A 20923-nucleotide genomic window follows, 5' to 3' on the forward strand; every position below is an offset into this window, starting at 1 on the left:
CAAATGATCTCATTTAATTTTGAGAACAACTCCTTACACTACATACTAGTACTACCCTCCTGTCTGAGTCCTAAAGAGGTCTTGAAAGCTACTCAAAGCCAAGAATCTATTGAAAAGTGTAGCAGGACATCTAATCACAAGCAGTCTGACTCCAAATTCCTTAGTCTGAACCATTATGATACATGACTCTCATTCTGCAGTTATGTGTACAGATGCAAAAAGGAAGGGTGAACAAAGAGATAGAGACTGGGATAAGTGTTCCCAGTTATTCAAGTTGTGTTTATTTACAAATCTGGTTAACTCTACGGTGTTGAACTGTTTTACACTTTGACAATTCTGCTTCCAGAAATCTTGCTTCAGTTTTCCAGATAACCAAACACCACAAATGTATACTTTGAAAATAATTTTAGATATTTGGAAGTTATTTGGAACTGCCAAGTATTAGATATAAACTACCAATCTTTTTTTTTTTTTTTTTTTGAACAGGTAACAATTCTGTTGGTATTTTCTTTGGAACAAGATATACTGCAAAAAAGAGGACAAAGTTAAAATTTAAGTTTCACATTTATGGACTATTTCTAGATTTATTGAAATTCCTCTCTGTAGCCAAGTAAAAATTTAGCTACAATAAAATGCTGAAAAGAGGCTGCAGCTTTTTTAGTCTAGTATTGTTATGTTAAAATGTTTAGGTCCATTTTCATCATGATAATTAAAAATATATATTAAAAATTAAGAAGTTTCAGCTGCAATTAACTGTGGCTCAGAGCATAAGGCAGTGAAGGATTTCTCGTTCTTGTGTAAATGTTGAATAAATTTTGAATTCCTTGGGGAAATAACTTGAATATCCATTGATTTTACTAGTACAGTAATTAAATATATTCCCTATGGAAATATACTTTAGTGTTTTGTGAAGCTCCCTATTGTCTGTGCATCTTGAGCCAGGTATCTATTTCTTGGTTGTTAGCCCTGGGATTGCTCATTGTCCCTACCATTATTACCTACAGATGAGGAGTTGTATCTTTTTCTTTTGAAATTCATCTGAATTTTCTCCAAACATCTTTTCTGTTACTCTAACATTTATGATCTTTAGAAAAGGCCAAGAAAAACACAAAATATAAAATTTATTTGGGATTTACATTAGGATTTAGCAAAGAGTTTCCTAAAATATTAATGACAGTCATATAAAAAAGTAAGTTTAAATAGTGTTAACTGCTTTCCCCAAACAAGAATATATGTCTGCATTATTCTTCCTTTTCTTTACTCTGTTGTATCCTATCTCTAAAGATTTTCAATTAACTCTGTAATAAGTACTACTGGGAGAAGGATATTGATAAAATGATGCACTCCTTTCTTTGCTGATTTCATATTCCATTATCTAACATTCATCAGTTTTCCTATATTTCTGAAGCATAGTTCCTCAGACAATAAGAGGTCATTTAACATTTAACATCATGATTATTGAATTCTGGTTTGATATAGACTTTTATATAATATCATACTTCTTGTCTAAACTGTCTGTGGTACCCATAATAGGAAGTCTTCAATACAGAAATGATTACAAAATGCTAAAAATGTGTGACAGGCACCAAAAATGCAACACACTCCTGTCTTCAGGGATCTTACAAGTAGATAAAGATATGGACTGGGGAATATGAAATCACAATGGAATTAAATAAATGTAACTATAAGAAAAGTAATTGAGGAATCCTGTAGGAGGAACCCCTCTGTTAAGAGAGATGGGTTTTTGGAGGAAGTTACCTGAAAGAAGACTTCATCAGAAGAGTAAGAGAGAATGTATAATTTAGAAAACCTATGAAAAGGATGATGATAGGGTAACAAATAGCATCAAGAGAGAATGTGCCGCAAGAAGCAGAACATGTTCAAAAGCTTGTAAGGATTCTAGATTTTACTCCAGAGTATAGAAAGCTACAAAGAATATCATATCTACTCTTACAACAAGAACTTAGACAAACTGAAAATTTGTGACTTTTTAAATACCCATAAGGAATCTGAGGTCACAAAATAATCAACCACCACAAAATATAAAGAAAGATGCCTGCAGGAAGAGACAGAACTTGAATACTTGCTTATCCAGAGCAGACACAGAAGTATTCTAGTTAACAAATCAGTAAAGACCAAGTGTAGAGAGACCATGTGGAGTGGCTGGAGGCCACACAAGTAACGGGAGCTGGCATATTTTTGCAGTTCTTTTTTCCATCAAACCTCTGAGATGCTCACAGAAAAGTATTGAGAATATGGAAAAAACTTTGGAATTAGTGCATACCCACGTAGGGAAGAAAAGCAGCTCCTGCAAGAGACATGAATATCTACCCAGATCTTCTCTGTCTCTCCTGGGGAAAAAATGTCCTATTCTCTGAGAGAAAGGACACCAAAAACAAACTTTCTTGGGCACCGGTGAAAATCCAGTATAGCCAGAGAAAGAAACAACTCTTTTACCTTTAGAGGAGAAACAGAAGTATATGCTGGACATAGAACTCGAAACTGAAGAAGAGTCAGAAATAATGAGAAAGTCATATGCCCCATACCCAGGAACATAGTTCCTAAGTCTGAATCAGAACACAAAAGAACATGCCTTTTCCAATGATAATTCGTTACATTAACAGAATTTTAAAAAATAATATGATCATTACAATAGATGAAGAAAATCATTCATTATCAAATTTTTCAGCAAACTATAGACAAAAAAACTGTTTTAAACTGATAAAAAGTATCTGTAAAATATCTACAAGGGACATAACATTTAATGGTGAAAATTTTCACTTAATTGGGAACAAGTCTGCCTTATCCTCCTGTTCAGCACTGTACTAGATGTCTTAGTGTAATAAAGCAAAATAATGCAAAAATAAAATAGGAGGTGTTTACATTGGGAAGGAAGAAGATAAAACTGCCTCTATTTACAGATGACAGAATGGTCTTTGTAGAAACTCTTAGAGGATTTACATAAAAAGTTTCTAAAATTAATGAGTTTAGAGAGATGCCTGGGTGGCTCAATGGGTTAAATATCTGCCTTCAGCTCAAGTCATGATCCTAGGGTCCTTAGATCGAGTCCCTCACGGGGTTCCTTAATGGGTGGGGAGTCTGCTTCTCCCACTGCCTGCTGCCACTCCCCCTGCTTGTGCTTGTATATGCTCTCTCTGACAAATAAATAAAATCTTTTAAAAAAGTAATGAGTTTAGAAAGGTCTCAGGATACAAGGTCAACATACAAAAATCAATTTTAGTTCTAGTAACTACTAATTAATGATTGGAAAAAAAGCATCATTTACAGTTGTATTACAAAAAAGTACTTATGTATAAATCTAACAAATACTCAGGATCTATCTGTTTAAAAGTACAAAACACTGATGAAAAAAATTAAAGACCTAAATAATCAAAGACATGTTATGTATGTGACTCAGAAGATTCAGTAGTTTAAAATAGAATTTTTTTCCTGGGGTGCCTGGGTGGCTCAGTGGGTTAAAGGCTCAGTCATGATCTCAGGGTCCTGGGATTGAGCCCCGGATTGAGCCCCACATCGGGCGCTCTGCTCAGCGGGGAGCCTGCTTTTTCCTCCTCTCTCTCTCTTTCTCTCTCTCTCTCTCCCTCCGCCTGCCTCTCTGCCTATCTGTCTGTCAAATAAATAAATAAAAAACTTAAAATACAATTTTTCCCCAAATTGATTTGTAGATTATATACAATCTTTATCAAGATTACAGCAGTCTTTGTAGATACTGATAAGTTGTTCTAAAATTTTCACAGAAAGGCAAAAGAACTAGGAGAAAAAACAATTTGTAAAAAAGCAGCAAAGTTTGAAAGCTCATATGAATATTTTAAGACTTACTACAATTCTTCACTAATCAGGGCAAGTGGAAAAACACATAAAATAAGAGAACAGAATAGAGAATCAAGGAATAGACTCACCTATCTACTAACCACTTATTTTTGACAATGATGAAAAGAAAATTGAATGTGGAAAGAATAGCCTTTTCAACAAAGGACACTGGAACATTTATACATTTAATACAGGCAGTGCTGGAACCTTTATACATTGACAATAGAAATAACAAGCCCTAATCTGTATAATCTGTATCTTATATATCTTATATCAAGAATTAGCTCAAAATAAAATAAATACATAAAACTATAAATATATTACAAGGAAACATAAGAAAATTATTGTAATAATCAGTTAGGCAAATAGTTTTATCTTCTTCCTTACCATAGGATACCAAAGCATGAAAAGACAAGGCAAAGAATTAAAGAAGTTATTTGCAAGTCACATTTCTAATGAACTGCATATTTCCCAAATATTTTTTTAAAAAGTCTGAAAGCTTAACAACTACCACCACAAAAGTCACTAAAAAATAGGCAAAAAATTTAAATAGGTAATTCAATAAAGATAGATGAATAGTAAATAAGCATAGTAGCATTAGGAACTAGAGAATGAAAATCAAAGCCACATTGAGAGATGACCATTCACATAATGGTTAAAATGAAAACATATTGACACTACCAATATCTGGCAAGGATGTGGAACAACAGTAACTCTCATACACTGCTGGTACAAAAGGAAAACATGTGGATACTACAGATAACAATTTGGATATTTCTTACGGAGTTCAATAGATGTTTACATATTGCTACCCAGTACAGTTCTAGCTATCTCCCAAGAGAAATGAAAATGAAAACTTATGTTCACATAAAAATGGGTACATGAATATTTATAATAGCTTTATTCATAATCACCCAAAACTGGAAACCCATATGTTATTGAACAAGTGAAAGGATAAACTGTGGTACTGGCCACCAAATGAATACTATTAAGTGATAAAATGGAACACACTATTAATTCAGGCAACAGCATGGATGAAATTTAAATGCATTTGGAAAGCTTTGGCTAGATCAATAACGTCATATAATGTATGTTTCTGTGTAGATTATATTCTGGAACAGATAAAACTGCAGTATTGAAAATAGATCAGTGCTTTCTAGAATTGAGGATGAGGGTAAATTGGCTAAAAAAGGGAGAAATTCAGAACAATTTTGGGAATGACAAAACTGTTTTGATTCATAATAGTTTTGGCAAATATGAAATTCCATGCATTTACCAAAAGCCATAGGAACTGTACACCAGAGTATATTTTACTGTATGTAAATATAAACACAGGATGCAGAAATATGAATGAAATACAAACTGTAACAGATGAACTTCATCATTTCATAAATAACAAGTAGGGAAGAACATAATTGCCTATATTTAAAAAGGAATGATTTGACATGATACTGTAGAGATTAAAAACATGAAGTGTAAGCAAGTATTGTACTCTAGTTAATTTTTTTGCTCACTGGGTATGAGTTAGCAATTCTGGAACTACTCTATGGGTACAGTAGGTTTCAACAATATATACTTATATATATACATATATATGTGTATATATATACATACAATATATACTTATACAACAATATATACTTATTTCCTACATGTTTAATCAGAGAGCCTAGGAGCAATGGTATCATTGTAACAATGAGCACGTCTAGCACTCAGATATTGGTTTCTAAGTACCATTGCCAATGAAGCAACCAAGGCCAACCTGGAGAATTGATTATATCTAGGACCAAGAAAATCCAAGATAAATTTATAATATCATGTGGATGTTAGAAAAGAAAAAAAAATTTTGAAAAAGGATGAGAATGTGGAAAAGAAACAGGAGCCAATGTGTAGAAGTTGCTAGTGGCTAAAGTCCAACAACAGTTAACAATTTGAGCAACACATAATGAAGCAACAGCATGGATTATAATCCCTAGAATAAAATTAACATCTGTGAATTCAGAGTCCTGTGAATAAACAAGTGTATACATTAAAAAGAGGGGTTTTTTAAACAGAAAAAAATTTTATAGGATTGAAGAAAATTTAAAAAATAATTTAAAAACTCAATTTTAATTTTTCAGGCAAGTTCCACCAGTGGATGCAAAAGATTGTGGGCAAAACTTTGAGGGGCAACAGTATTTTTTCAGAGTCTCAAAATCTCTCTCAGTCCTTTATCAACTACAAATGAAAAACAGTAATTTCACTATGAAAAAAATCCTTAACAAATCAAAGTTAATAATATTAATAAGACATAACAACATTATGTACTCCATCACGTGATATACTGAGAAGGACACATCACTTCTGTGATATTTTGCTTAACAAGATCAAGCCTCAATCTTATGAAGACACACCAGAGAACTGCAAATTGAACGTAATCCCATAAGATGGTTTACCAGTATTCTTTCAGTATTACTATGTTGAAAGATATTGGAAGACTGAGAAACTGACACAGACTGGAGTAGACAAAGGAAACATGACAACTAAATGTCATGTAACTTGGGAACCCCGACAAGGTTTTGGCACAGAAATAGGACTGAAGTTTAAAAACTGATTAAAAAAAAAACAACAGTTAAAAAGACAGTAGTTTCCATAATAACACTGTACCAACGTTATTTTCATAGTTTGAGTGATTATGCAAGTTGTTAGCATTAGGAGAAGTTGGTGAACAATATGTAGGACCTCAGTACTATTTTTTGCAAATATTCTGAAAGTCTAAAATTATTTCAACATAAATAATCAAAAGCCTATAGTCAAGAGAGCATGAGATGTATTGAAAGACTGGTGAAGTTTGACCTAGTTGGATTGTGAAGTGTGAACTGGAAAGTAGGGAGAAATGAAGCTAGAGAACTAAGCAGAGACCCGATTATACAAAAATATACTATACACTCAGAAATGAGGAAGTATTCAGGGAGTTTTTGCAAGGAATTAACATAATATTTGCATTTTGGAAAGTGTACACTTGCTGAAATTTACAGAATAATTTAGAAAGAGTCAAACATGATAATACAGAACCAATTAGGAAGAAAGTTCGTCTGGGAAGAAAAAGCAACAATATTGTCAGGATGGAGAAAACAGGATAAATTTTAGGATTTTGGGGTAAAATAAGTAACATTTATTGATTAAGGGAAAGGAAAGGCGAAGACAAAGTGTCCAAGAGTCCACTCAACATTTCTACTTTAAAAGCATTTTCGTGAGGAACACTAAAAAAAATTGCCAGATAATCTAAATCACAAATTCCCTTTCCCTCTAAAGACAAGGTATTTATTCCCTCTCAGATATCCCTCTCTTTCTCAATGTTAGCCCCACTTCTAAGTTGAGACTGGAGGTATAATTGGCAGTGTCATGAGAGGCAGATTAGGAATGGATACCATGTATAAGAAAAATATTATACCCAAGGAGAAATAGAGTTTAGTGTTTAATTAAGAATCTTTGCCCTCTAGTTCAACAGGGCTTTGAGGATAGTCCCTCAGCCAGTTCATTTTTTTTTTTTTAATCTTTAGTTTCTCTCTTTCATGTTTCCTTTTAAGCATCTATAAAATGAGGAGAGTGAATGTGGCTTCTACCTTAACAATCTGAGGGTTAAAAATACATAAAGTCCTTAGATCAGTGTTTGGCACGCAATACACTTGAAGTAAATGGTATTCATATGGAAGTTGCTATTGTTGGCCTGCTTATGTTTCCCACTTTTCCTCCTAAGTGCCTGCTCAACCTGATATTTTACATATGTCTTGAATTAGTTTGACAGCAAAGGGAACAATTAGGGGACAGTATATGAGTCCTCATGTGATTATTTTATCTCCATCCCAGATTGCACGGGAAATAATGATTTATATTAATACCAGTGATGTTACTGATATTAGTACTATGTATACAGACCTTATTGGTGTGTAACATGGTAGATTTTCTAATAAGACTATTTTTTAAAATATAATGTATTCTAGTAAAGATCCAAGCAACATAGAAAGATTCGAAATTCTAGGGCACCCAGCTGGCTCAGGGTGCCTTCAGCTCAGGTCATGATCTCAGAGTCCTGGGATTGAGTCCCACATGGGCTCTCTGCTCAGCAGGGAGTCTGCTTCCCTCATTGTTTCTGCCTGCCTCTCTGCCTACTTGTGATATCTCTCTCTGTCAAATAAATAAATAAAATTTTTAAAAAGATTGAAATTCTAAAGATTCATGTGTGGTTTTAAGGATGGAATGAAGCACAGCTATCATCTGTTATATACATTACTTGGTAATTAAAAGGTACAGATATTTCCTTGTCAAAATATTCTTTTTTTTAATAAATATTTTATTTATTTATTTGACGGAGAGAAATCACAAGTAGATGGAGAGGCAGGCAGAGAGAGAGAGAGGGAAGCAGGCTTCCTGCTGAGCAGAGAGCCCAATGCGGGATTCGATCCCAGGACCCTGAGATCATGACCTGAGCCGAAGGCAGCGGCTTAACCCACTGAGCCACCCAGGCGCCCCTCCTTGTCAAAATATTCTTTTATTATCAGCTATATCAGAGTATATGCTGCCCTGAGTAAAAGAAAGTTATAGAAGTAAGCACAGATTGATTTAGGGGAATTATTTGAGTTTTAAATATTCATTTTGAGATGCCTAGCCAATATTAAAATGCAAGTATTAGGGCAGCATTCTAATACTAAATTAGGTCAGTGGTACCTTTATTAAATATTAAAATTCAAGTATTAGGGCAACATTCTAATACTAAATTAGGTCAGATTTAGAATACAGGGCATAGAGAATAAATGCCAGAGATACCCCAGAATAGAAGGCAAACCCAAGTTGCATGGCATCATACCAAAAGAGTATTTACAATTAATAACAAGGCCTATAATAAAACCCAAATGTACTCCTAATCAAACATGAAAATAACTATTTGATTGAACCACTGTTGTATCAGGGTATTATAAAAAGATTCTAATTTAACAAATTCCAATTATTTAGTAAATGTGCAATCAGGAATAAGCTCATGAGATATAATGGCACTTTGCATCCCACATTAATGATTTGTTTTAAAAATTGGAAATTCAATAAAACTTAGATGGTCATTCACCATTTAAATTAAATGGCTCAATCTGGCCAACATAGAAAATATCTGTACTTTCCCAGCACAAATTATTTGTTCTATTATTTTGCATTATTGAGTTTGTAAGTTCATTTTTATCTTTCATGAGAGCCTAGTAACTATTAGATGTATTCATATAGAAATAAACAGGCATTGTATAACCCATACCAACCAACCAACCAACAAACAAACCACGTATTTGTCCAGGATTTATAATTGAGTTTTATTTCTCTAGCTGAGTAAATAACGTTTTGATCAACTGGTGTTTTGTAGGATTCTGCTTCTGGAGAAACTTATACCTTTTGATTTGTATTTTAGATTTGTAGAGCAAACATTTCTTCACATTGTTCTCTTGTCCAGGCTTCACCTACCTGCTCATTTGGCATTATCAGGGCAGTCTGAGCCTAGGAAGGCTTCTTATTCTCCTGATTATTTGCTTTTAAGGAGACCCAGAGAGATAATAGCTTTGAAAACTAAATGTTTGAGATTAAGACTATTTATAACCCAGTCTTAACAAGGAGAGTCTGAATTAAGTTCTGGTATGTTTAGCCATAGGAAAGACAATACTTCTGATTATTTCTGATATCAGAAGTTAAGATTTCCTACTGCTTACGGTTAAATGAACCTTCACCAGAGTTAATAACACTTTTCTCCAAAACATAAGATTCTAAGATTTTTACTGAAGCTTACGAAAACAAAGCTCCAGACAAGGGCATAGCTTTTCCTTCTGGTGTCTAAGGGAAATGGCATTTTCTAGAACATTAAAAAAAATACTTAACTGTGTTATTTTCATGCATGATTATTCATATTTGGGGTCTTTGAACAAAATTTGAGAGTACTGATGGAAATGAAGAGAAGATCCATTGTTCACTAATTTATAGCCAATGCCCTGAGCATAATTCCTTTTTGAAAATATAGTCAAAGAATGGCTCTGTGATCTGAGAGGTCATATTTAATCATGCCATAAATTATATCATTGTATATTTGAGAAACAGGTGACTACCCCAATAATTTGAAAGGGGTTCTGTGTGCTTTCTTGGTTAGAGTTTCCTAATGTTCTTTATCTATCTGCATGCTATCAATAAAAGGTGTTAGAGCCCTAACTGTATATTAAATCTCTACAGGGCACTGAGAGATCAAGGTTTTCAGAGCCTTGGTGTTATCAAGTTTGCTAGAAGCAGGAACTGCCACAGATTGTATCATAGGAGCCAAACTCTGTGAAGAGTTTCACACTGATATTTCTGAAAGGCAAATATGATCATATCATGCCTTATTTAAAATCTTCCAATTCTCCCTATAGCGTTTAGGATAAAGTCTAAACTCTTAACATGACCTACCTTAACAAGACATTTCACAATTTGGCTTTTGCTCACCCCTTTCTCTCATCTACTTCCATTCTAGCTTACAGACACGCTTAAATATTTTCAGGTCCCTGAGAAATACTATGTTATCCTCTCTGAAGTTTGGGCCTTTGCTTTTGCTGTTTTCTTTGTCTGTATTATTCCACCTCTAACCTTGCCTAGGTATGTTCTGTTTTTGCCTTACAGCACCCATCATCCAGTATTTAAGGTGCATCTTTACAAGTCTCTACCCCATCTGGAAAGACAAAGGCAGGAGCTTTTCTCTACCGCCATGTTAGCTCTAGGTCTGAAACAGTGCCATACATTTTAGAACATTTTGACAAACACTTATTCACCTGTTAGATGAATGAATGAATACATGAATGAATTAATGAAGTAATTGCCTCCTAAGTATATGTCCAAGATCCTCTTAGCCTTTCCAAAATGCTACTAATTACATTTCGATCTCTCCATGCCAAACTTCTGCTGGCTGTATCTTAAAGCAGCTATAGCATTTCATGCTTAGGATGGGTCATCATACCTGGGTCACATCAAACAGAGGTGGGCTAAAAATTCTCCCCCAATCCATCACAGCAAAGCAGCTTACTTTAGGTCACTATAAAAAGCTCTAACTTGAAAGCTAATATTGAGATAAGCTCAACATTTGACCTTCTGAAAATCTGAGGGCATATTGTACTACATGATCTGCTCTCAGTCTATCACTTGGAAATCACTGCCTGTTTCAAAGGGGAGGAAAGTAATTTTCTTTCCTCAGATTAATTCTCTGAAAACAAATTCCAACATGGAGAGTTGTATGCAGGAGGTTTATTGGGCCTTGCCCTAGAGAACAACACCTGGAAAAGAGTAAGAAACAATGTTGGGCAGAAGGAGAGGATGAAATGTGTATGATTTCCACAGGTCTCTCCGCTGATCTCCACAGAAAGCTTTGGAGCTGGGATGATCCTTCCTGATGGTCTCAAACTTAGGGAAAGTGTCTAGTACTCTTGTACTCCCTCATCAACCAACCATGTTTTTTTACTTTTCTTGATTAAGATGCTAAGAGTGAAAGGCAGCACTCTTCTGCTAAGGACAATTCTAGAACAGAAATTAACAGTGTGCCATCAGCAGCTAACACCTTCAAGAATCATGCTGGAAATTACCCAGGTAGAGCAAAAACACATGAAGCAAATGTATCTGAGAGGCATGAGTACACAGTAGTGGATACTGAGATGGCTGCCCACCTCCCTCCTTCAAGGTGGAGACACTCGTTTTTCCAGGTGCTGTAAACCAAGACAATCCAGGCATAAATATTTTACTTTGTACAGATCATTGTTTTACTCATCCTTCTGGTACCATATTAGCACCACCTCATGGGGTTCTTTCCAAGATGTTACATTTTAGTTCATGCAGGAGTGCTGTGTTCGTCTTCTGTTGCTACAATACAAGTCTCTAAAACTCAAGTGTCCTAAACAATACAAATTTATGATCTAACACTTATGGAGAACAGAAGTCTAAAATGGGTCTCATTAGGCTAAAATTTGCCATAGCTGTGTCACTTTCTGGAGTTTCTAGGGCAGAACCCATATTCTTGCTATTTCCAGCTTCTAGAGGCTTCTCAAATTCCTTGGCTTCTCCCCTCACCCCCACCTTTTTAAAGATTTTCTTTAAAAAAGAGAGAGGGAGAGTGCACACACACATGAGCAGGGGTAGGGGCAAAGGGAGAGAATCTCAGACTCCCTGCTGAGAACAGAGCCTAACTGGACTCCATCTCATGACCCTTAGATCACAACTGGAGCCAAAATCAAGAGTCCCGGCTTCACCAGTTGAGCCTCCCAGGCACCCCCTGCCCTCTTTTTTCATCCATAAAGCTGGCAATGGGAGGTTGAATTCTGCTCACCTGGCATCACTCTAAATAGTCATATCTCTTTTTTGACTCTTGTTTTCTACTCCCCTCTTACAATGTGAAAAACCCGTATTGAAACAACCAGGATAACTTAGGATAACCTACAATAACATTCTCATTTTTAAGGTCAGTTTATTAGCAAACTTTATTCTACTTTCTATTTAAATTCTCTTGTGAGAGATGCCATGAGAGAGAGAGAGAGAGAGAGAGAGAGAGAGAGATGAAGTGAGAGACATAAATTAAGAAGTGGAAGTTTAGGGAGGTTAAATGGGGACACTATTCTGCCTATCATAGCTGATAATATATTCAAACAAAATCTCTCCCTTTGATCCTTCTTAATCCAGCTCCTTAGGACCTGCATATACTTTACTTGACTCTGACTAGTAACTGCTGTCTAGGTCTTACAGCTTTTTTTGGTGTGTATTTTCTTTCCTCATCTTGTAGGCCCAGCACTGCCTCAGTTCGATTATGATGTGGCAACCCAGGGTGGAAGTGGGGATGAAAGCAGAGTGTGTTTGAATCAACTTCATGTAAAATGGAACGCTAGTCTTGTAAGAGAGCATTGGACCATTCTCAAAGGCCCCTCTGTGTTTAAGGAATCTGGAAATTCAACTGCATTAATCCAGTTTTTACCTTCACAGGATCCCATGCCCTTCTAATTAGGACCTTAACCTTTGGATAAACACACTTGTACAGTTCAGAATCTGAACTTGTCTAAAGCTCTTTTATTCTTATAATATTTAATGATGGGCCTCATACATAGTTGTTTTCACCCATCAGAGATTAAAATAAATTTACACTGCTTACAAGGTCATCTAGGTTTCACACTTAGCCTAAATTGGTGATTAATCATTTCCAGGCTTTCTTTTCTTTCCCTCATGCATTAGTATCCAACAAAAATTGATTGATTTCAGTGTCTTTGAAATACTATTTTCTCTGAACTCTCAGATGCCTGAGACATTGTAATAGCAGTACATTCCCTTCCACTGTGATTTTAGTTTCCCTGCAACAGCATACCAGGGGTTAGTATTGTACTTACCTCCAGGGATATGGTCCTCATTTCCAGTCAGGCAGCAGATAACACAACCTAAAATACCATTTTAGTATGTGATTTCTATGATCATTTCCGGTACAAACTGTCCTAGGTAAGTTTCCCCAAAGAAACAGCCTCTGAAATAACGATCTGTGTGCAGGACTTTTACTGGGAAGCACTCCTGGTCGTAAAAATTCAGAGGAAGAGAAATAGAAGTAGCCAAAAGGAGGAGTGGAAAGTTTGTACCTTTATGACAGAGGCCACTAGCGATTCCATGGAGAGCTCCACAGAATTAAGATGTCACACTCTAAATCAAGCAAGGGGCTGGGTATTTATACCCTGCATTGACCAGCCAATAAATATCATCTGCCCAAATAAAGGAAGCATATTCTTAGGCAAATCATTGCTCTCCAGCTGAGAATAATGCCTGGGAAACAGCTTATCCATGAGCTCTTGCCAGCCAAGATTCCTTGCAGCTGCGAACCTAATTGACTCACCACAGCCTTCACTATCATTATTTATTTTCTCCTCATCATGGATGTCTTTAGCTTTATTATTCGCCAATACCTAGCCCGAAGATTCTTTTTCTAGTAATGTTTCTGAGTTTCTGTTATATAGCATTAAAATTGTATGTTACATTTTATTCAAGGATTGTCTACATGCAATTTCATTACCTATTAAATAAGATATAATGGATAGGAATATGACCTCTGGGCAAAAATCAATAATTGGTGATAAGCTGAGTACTGGATAGACAATAATAGTACCTACTACTCTTTGTCAGGCACAGTATGTGCCTGTATGTTGAATGCCTACTCTATGTCAGGTGCCATTCTAGGCATTTAGATAAAATCAATGAACCCAGCAGGTACAGATCCTTGCCTGGCTGGGGTTCATATTACTGTGATATCAGTGGCTAAATAAACATTTAATATAATACATGAAGTAAATAATATAATCCATCAAAATGTGATAAGTATAGTGGGAAAAAAATCAAAGATAAAAGTGAGTGGAGATGGGTAAGGCAGATTGTAATTATATTTTGGGGGGTTTAATTGTAATTTTAAATAGGTGGTAATGGTAGGAACCAATGAAAAAAAAAATACCAGTAAAGCAAAAATTTGAGAAGTTACTTGAATTAGTCATAAACTTTTTTATCTTGGGGGAGAGAAGCTCCCAGTGGGGGGTGGGGGGAAGCCTATGCAAAAGTCCACGGCAAGAATATGCCTGTTAAGTTAACAGAAGAGCAAGAAAACTGAAATGGAATAAAGAATAAGAAGAGTAGTACATGCTGGTGGCTCCATTGGTTAAGTGACTGTGTTCGGCTCAGGTCATGTGCCCAGGGTCCTGGGACTGAGTACCATGTTGGGCTATCTGCTCAATGGGGAGCCTACTTCTCCCTCTCACTCTCCCTGCCACTCTGCCTACTTGTGCTCTCTCCATCAAATAAGTAAATAAATATTTTTTTAAAAAATAATGAGGAGAGTAAAAGAAGTTGAGAGCAAAAAAGTAAAGGAGACCATATCATGTTAGGTTTTATAGGCCATTGTAAGATCTTGTCTTTGACTTTGAGTGCAATCGGTGCTACTGCAGGCTTTTGAGCAGGTCATAACGCAATCAGGTTGCTAACATCATAAAACCCTTCTTTGTACAGACTGCCCTGGGAGGGCAAGACTGAAAACAGTGAAATCTATTAAGAGACAAAATTAGATAGCCATTCAAGTTCATGTTTAGTAGGAAGAGTGGGATAGCATATGTGGTCAGATTCTAAACCCCCACAGAATTTCCTAAAGGATTGGGTATGTGGTATGAAAAAATGAAAGGGTTGAGAGCTTAGTGGCTAGAAGGATGAAGTTTTTACCAACTGATATGGAGAAGGCTACATGCAGATGAAGCAGGATTTAAGGGCAAAATCACATGTAACATATTCAATGTCAATTTTGAGATTTCTAAAAACATCCAACCTAAGAGTAAGTGCTTGGTATACATCCATACTTTGTAAAAGTTGCCTCATCTATGATATAAGTCTAAAAGTATTCCATATACAAATAGAATTTAATGCCAAGAGACTGAATAAGATTAACAAGGCAGTGAATACAAATATAGAAGAGGACTGGGAACTTAAACCTGGAAATTACCAATGCTGAGAAATGGGCCAGAAATGAGGAGCTCAGTAAATGAAACAGAGTACTCACCAGTTAGATTATGTGAAAATGTAGTATCCTGTAAGCCAAATAATAACTGATTACAAGGAGGTGCGCCTGTGTGGTTCAGAGGGTTGAAGCCTCTGTCTTTGGCTCAGGTCATGATCTCAGGGTCCTGGGATTGAGCCCCAAATTGGGCTCTCTGCTCAGCCTCCCTTCCTTTCTCTCTGCCTGCCTCTCCACCTGCCTCTGTCTGTCAAATAAACAAATAAAATTGAAAAAAAAAAGTGGAGGGAGTGAAAGTGAAGGGGTGCCTGGGTGGCTCAGTGGTTAAGCCCCTGCCTTTAGCTCAGGTCATGATCTCAGGGTCCTGGAATCGAGCCTGCATCGGACTCTCTGCTCAGCAGGGACCCTGCTTTCCCCCTCTCTCTGCCTGACTCTCTGCCTACTTGTGACCTCTCTCTCTCTGTCAAAAAATAAATAAAATCTTTATTTTAAAAAAAGTGAATACAAGGTGAAATGATTAGCTTTGATAGTGCTGGTAAATTAAAGGAATGAATCCTGGGTTCAACACCAAAAATTTCTAAATTAGACAACATATGTTGTCTGAAATCTCAAAACAACACAACTATTTAAATACTACTATATTTATTTTTAGATGTAAAATCTAATCTCAAATTCATTTAATTACTCAGGTGAATTCATAATCAGCATATAGAGCTGGATTCTGTAGACAACAAAGCACATGCTCATTTCACTCAAATATGGGTAATTTTTTTGGTAGTGTCATTGAAAACAAAATCATCTTTCCATATCGTGCCATAGAGAGTTCAAGGAAGAAGTAGCTATCTGACCATGTCAGCTGGCTGCCCTATGACATTTTAGGGTACCATTTTCATGTTTTCAATCTGCAGATTTACAAACTCAGAAATCATTTTTTCTAGTATTTCATAGTTGATTATTCAAAGAGGTCAATATGTTGAACAAACACATATGTGAATATCAAAAGATACATACTTACTTTATAATAGCGCATATAAGATTTTTCTATCTGTGGAAAACCCCCTTCACTGTGATAAAATACATGGGAGATTTAATTACATATTTGAATGTAATTAGTTGAGTTTTGATTGATAACAAAAGTAATGGGATGACTTTGGAGAGATGCTTATCATAAATCCTAGGGAAGCCCATGAATTATTTCCTTTTACTACAGGTTTTTCTTGGTGAAAGAAAATATCAGGTAGACAAAAAGTAGAATCCCATGGTGGTCAAGAACACTTGCTCTGGAACCAGACAATACTGGTTTAAATTGGAAACTATCTAATTGTAAGAATCGGGAGATTTGTTTCCTCCTCAATTGTTCTTTGCCTTTGCTTCTTATATAAAATAGATATACTAATTGTACCTTATACACAGTATTGGAGTAAAGATAAAAGTAAATACTGCACACAGTACATTTACAAGTGTGATTATATGAATTGGCTTGACAGAATCCAGATTTCTATCTCTGAGACATTGCTTGATATCTGCTGACCAGTTTCTTTTAATCTGGATTTTTTCTCATATTTTCAAGAAGAGTGTCCCTCTCTTGTTGGTACATTCTTACTTTATATATGTAAATATGTTAAAATGGGGCTTCTAATTTTTAAACCTGAGGAAACAATTTGACTATCACCATTTTGTTTTGAATTTGTAAATTAATTTAGGAAAATCTTTTAGTTTCTTTTTCTAGGACTGTGCGCCTACATAAGAGATGAAACAAAAGGCCACATTAGAAGTACACATTTAAAAAATAAATAAATAGAAGATTTGACTGGGGCTAAGTACTGGGGTTTTTTGTTTTTGTATCAAGTGAGCAAACTGAGTGTAAAAAGTGATTGCTCACCACACTAGAAAATATTTTAACATATGCTGTGAGGAAAGAGAAGGTTGCTAAACAACCAAGAAGAATAATACTAGAGACTTAAAAAAGGATGCAGTGAAGATTTCTATGAAGTTTTTCTGCATATTTTACAATATGAACCTTCTCCTTTTTACCGGAAAAATGTGTATAAAGTACATGTATCTTTTAGTAGTGTATGCGGTAGCAAGAAAAAAAATTCAATATACTTAAGCAAGTATGATATATTATTTTTTCTGCTAAAACAAAAAAATTATACTGACTTTAGTCAGCTGCTTGAAGCTTCAGATTATTCCCTCTGTTCCCTTCATCGTTTTAAGTATGTTCCATGTCATCCTCATGCTTGATTACAAGAAGATGGCTGTGGCTTTCAGTATATCTACATTGAAAGCAAAGAATGCTCCATGGGGACCAAGAAGGGAGGAGGCTGTAAGTGGTGATGCCTCTGGCATCTTCTCTTAATTAGAAGAAGAGATCCTTTCCAAAGATCCTCCTCTCTTTTTTACCTATCAGACTTTTGCTTGGGCTTCTTTGACTAAAATTAGGATATCCTGCCCATTCCTAGCTATAAATGGGGCTGGGCAAATGAGAAACAGAAATGGATTTGAGTGCAAATATTATTCTTCTGAGCTAATTACTGGAAAGACTGGTAGGGGACTAAAGAGGTGAGACAAAGAAGAGAAAGAGATCCATGAGGAAGAGTTATCAAATAAGTTATCATTCTGGACAACTAAAGCTCAATCCTGCCAAGGATCTATGGAAGACAGTGTAGAATACCTATCAAAGTTATCCTAACGATGACAATGAAACTGGGGTCTATATCCACCAGTGATTGAGAACTGCTCATGGAAAGCACTTCTCTGCTTTCTGAGCCTAATATGCTCCCAGCAACAGGTAAAAGCCCACAGGCAGAGAGCCCAAAGTCATTAAAGAAGCTTATGTAGACATTGCTGCTATAAACATTGGGGTGCAAGTGCCCCTTTAGATCACATTTGTATCCTTTGGGTAAATACCTAGTAATGCAATTACTGGGTTATAGGGTAGCTTTACTTTGAACTTTTTGAGGGATCTCTATACCGTTTTCCAGAGTGCCTATACTAGCTTACATTCCCACCAACAGTGTAAGAAGGTTCCCTTTCTCCCCATCCTTGCCAACATTTGTTGTTTCCTGACTTGTTAAGTTTAACCATTCTGACTAGCATAAGGCGGTATCTCATTGTGGTTTTACATTGTATTTCACTGATGGCAAGTAATGTTGAGCATTTTTTCAAGTGTCTGTTGGCCATTTGGATGTCTTCTTTGGAGAAATGTCTGTTCATGTCTTATGCCCATTTCTTGACTGGATTATTTGTTCTTTGGGTGTTGCATTTGATAAGTTCTTTATAGATCTTGAATACTAGCCCTTTATAATAGCAATGTCCACAATAGCCAAACTATAGAGAGAACCCAGATGTCCACCAACAGGTGAATAAAGAAGATGGAGTGTGTATGTGTGTGTATGAAATAAATATATAATGGAAATATATGATTGAAATCTATAATGGAATATCACTCAGCCATCAAAATGAATTGAAATCTTGCAACAACATGGATGGAACCAGAGGGTATTATGGTAAGGGAAATAAGTCAGTCAGAGAAAGACAATTATATGGTTTCACTCATATGTGAATTTAAGAAACAAAACAGGATTATAGGGGAAGCGTGGGAAAAAATATAAGATGAAATCATAGTGGGAGACAATCTGTAAGAGACTCTTAACTTAGGAAACAAACTGAGGGCTGCTGGAGGGAATGTGGGTGAGGGGATGGAGTAACTGGGTGATGGGCATTCAGGAAGACACGTGACATAATTAACATTGGGGGTTATAGGCAACAGATGAGTAACTGAACTCTACATCTGAATCTAATGATACACAATATGTTAATTAGTTGAATTCAAATAAAATAAGATATAAAAAAATGTTTATGTAGATAGTGTAGAGTGCCAAGAAGGTATGAGATTGATGTCTCTTAAGCTTGAAAAGAGTTAACATTGAATAGGAAGCTGATAAATCTAGCCATATAATGAACAAGTTATCAATTAGTTGTGGGTGCAATCTGTTGGGAGATGGTTAGAGAACTGGGCTTCAAAGCATACATGGGGTGAAACCAGAGCCTATGGAAGGACCCCTGCTATACCTGAGTTACTATATTCAAGATGGTTTGAAATATATTAAAAGATTAAAACTTTGTCTCCATTTTAATATGCAGTATATTTAGTACCAGTTTTTGGGGACATTCAGACATGTCATAAGCATTTATCTATCTGAGATGGTTTAGGCCTAATAGCTGGTTCTAGAAATAAAGTATTTTTATAAGAAAATTTAACAAGAATGTTTATCATCCAATGGTTGTGTGGCCTGAGAAATTTCTCCTCAAGTAGTGGTTACAATTTAACAAACACATTTTTGGAAATGGTAAAAAATGTAATAGATCATCAGAGAAAACTCATAACAATTTCACACAAATTTTAAACTTCTAGACTTTTGCAAGTTTTTAGAATCACTATTCTCATCATTCTAGGTTAGAGTCTTTTGTTATACCACATTCAATTATACGCATACCTGCCATGTTTGGGGAAATTTATCTCTTAAATGTTGAAAGCAAATTTTTAGGATCATCAATTTTAACATGTGATATTAAATTTACTTTTGTAAATGAAGCCAGTTGCTGACATCACAGTGACTTCATAGAGACTATACTTAAATTTCCCTCTCCTATAATTTTATTTTATTTGATTTATATTGTGTGCGATTAAACCTGTGGGGTTATATTTCATTGTGCTTCAGTACACTTCACTGATACAGTGAGTGCTTTTAATAAATAATAAAAAATAATTACTGATATTTCCATTTTGCCAGTGGAAAAGCAGATAAAACAGATTGTTCTCATATAAAATTTATTTGTAGAGGAGCTGAAGAACAAGTAGAAGTATGTAACAACCTGATCTTTGCCACATACGGAAATGCCAAAGACATATTTCTAAGTTTGCTCTTTAAAAAGTATACTTCAGCATTAAGTAAAGGGAAAATGTAAAAATAAACTCAGTGAACCTGTAATCTTATGTACTAGAGTATTCATTATTGTGGGTTTTATATATTAAGTATTGTCAAAGCAGAAATTGCACCAAAGTTAAATGGACAAAACTTTATTCAAGTCTATTTCAAGAGGGGAGAGAAACCAGAGCTCACTCTGAGCCCAACTCTATTGAAACAAAAGTTTGGAGGATTTCTTTTTTCTTTTTTAAAGATTTTATTTATTTATTTGACAAAGAGAGATCACAAGTAGGCAGAGTGTTAGGCAGAGAGAGAAGGGGAAGCAGGCTCCCCGCCGAGCAGAGAGCCCGATGCGGGGCTTGATCCCAGGACACTGAGATCATGACCCGAGCCGAAGGCTGCAGCCCAATCCACTGAGCCATCCAGGCGCCCCTAAGAACTGGAGTTGAGGTAAGGGTTGGTCATCTGTGTTTGCTATTTAGCCAAAGGAAAAGTAAACTTTCTACAAGCTTCTTGAAAGGAGATAGTTTAATAACTTGCAGCAAGGAAACATTACATTCCAAAGCGATGGCACCCAGATCCTTAAGAAAGACTATCTTGGGTTCTAAAACCAGCAAGATTT

This window comes from Neovison vison, chromosome 6, assembly GCF_020171115.1.
Source record: "Neovison vison isolate M4711 chromosome 6, ASM_NN_V1, whole genome shotgun sequence".
Taxonomy (NCBI): Eukaryota; Metazoa; Chordata; class Mammalia; order Carnivora; family Mustelidae; genus Neogale; species Neogale vison.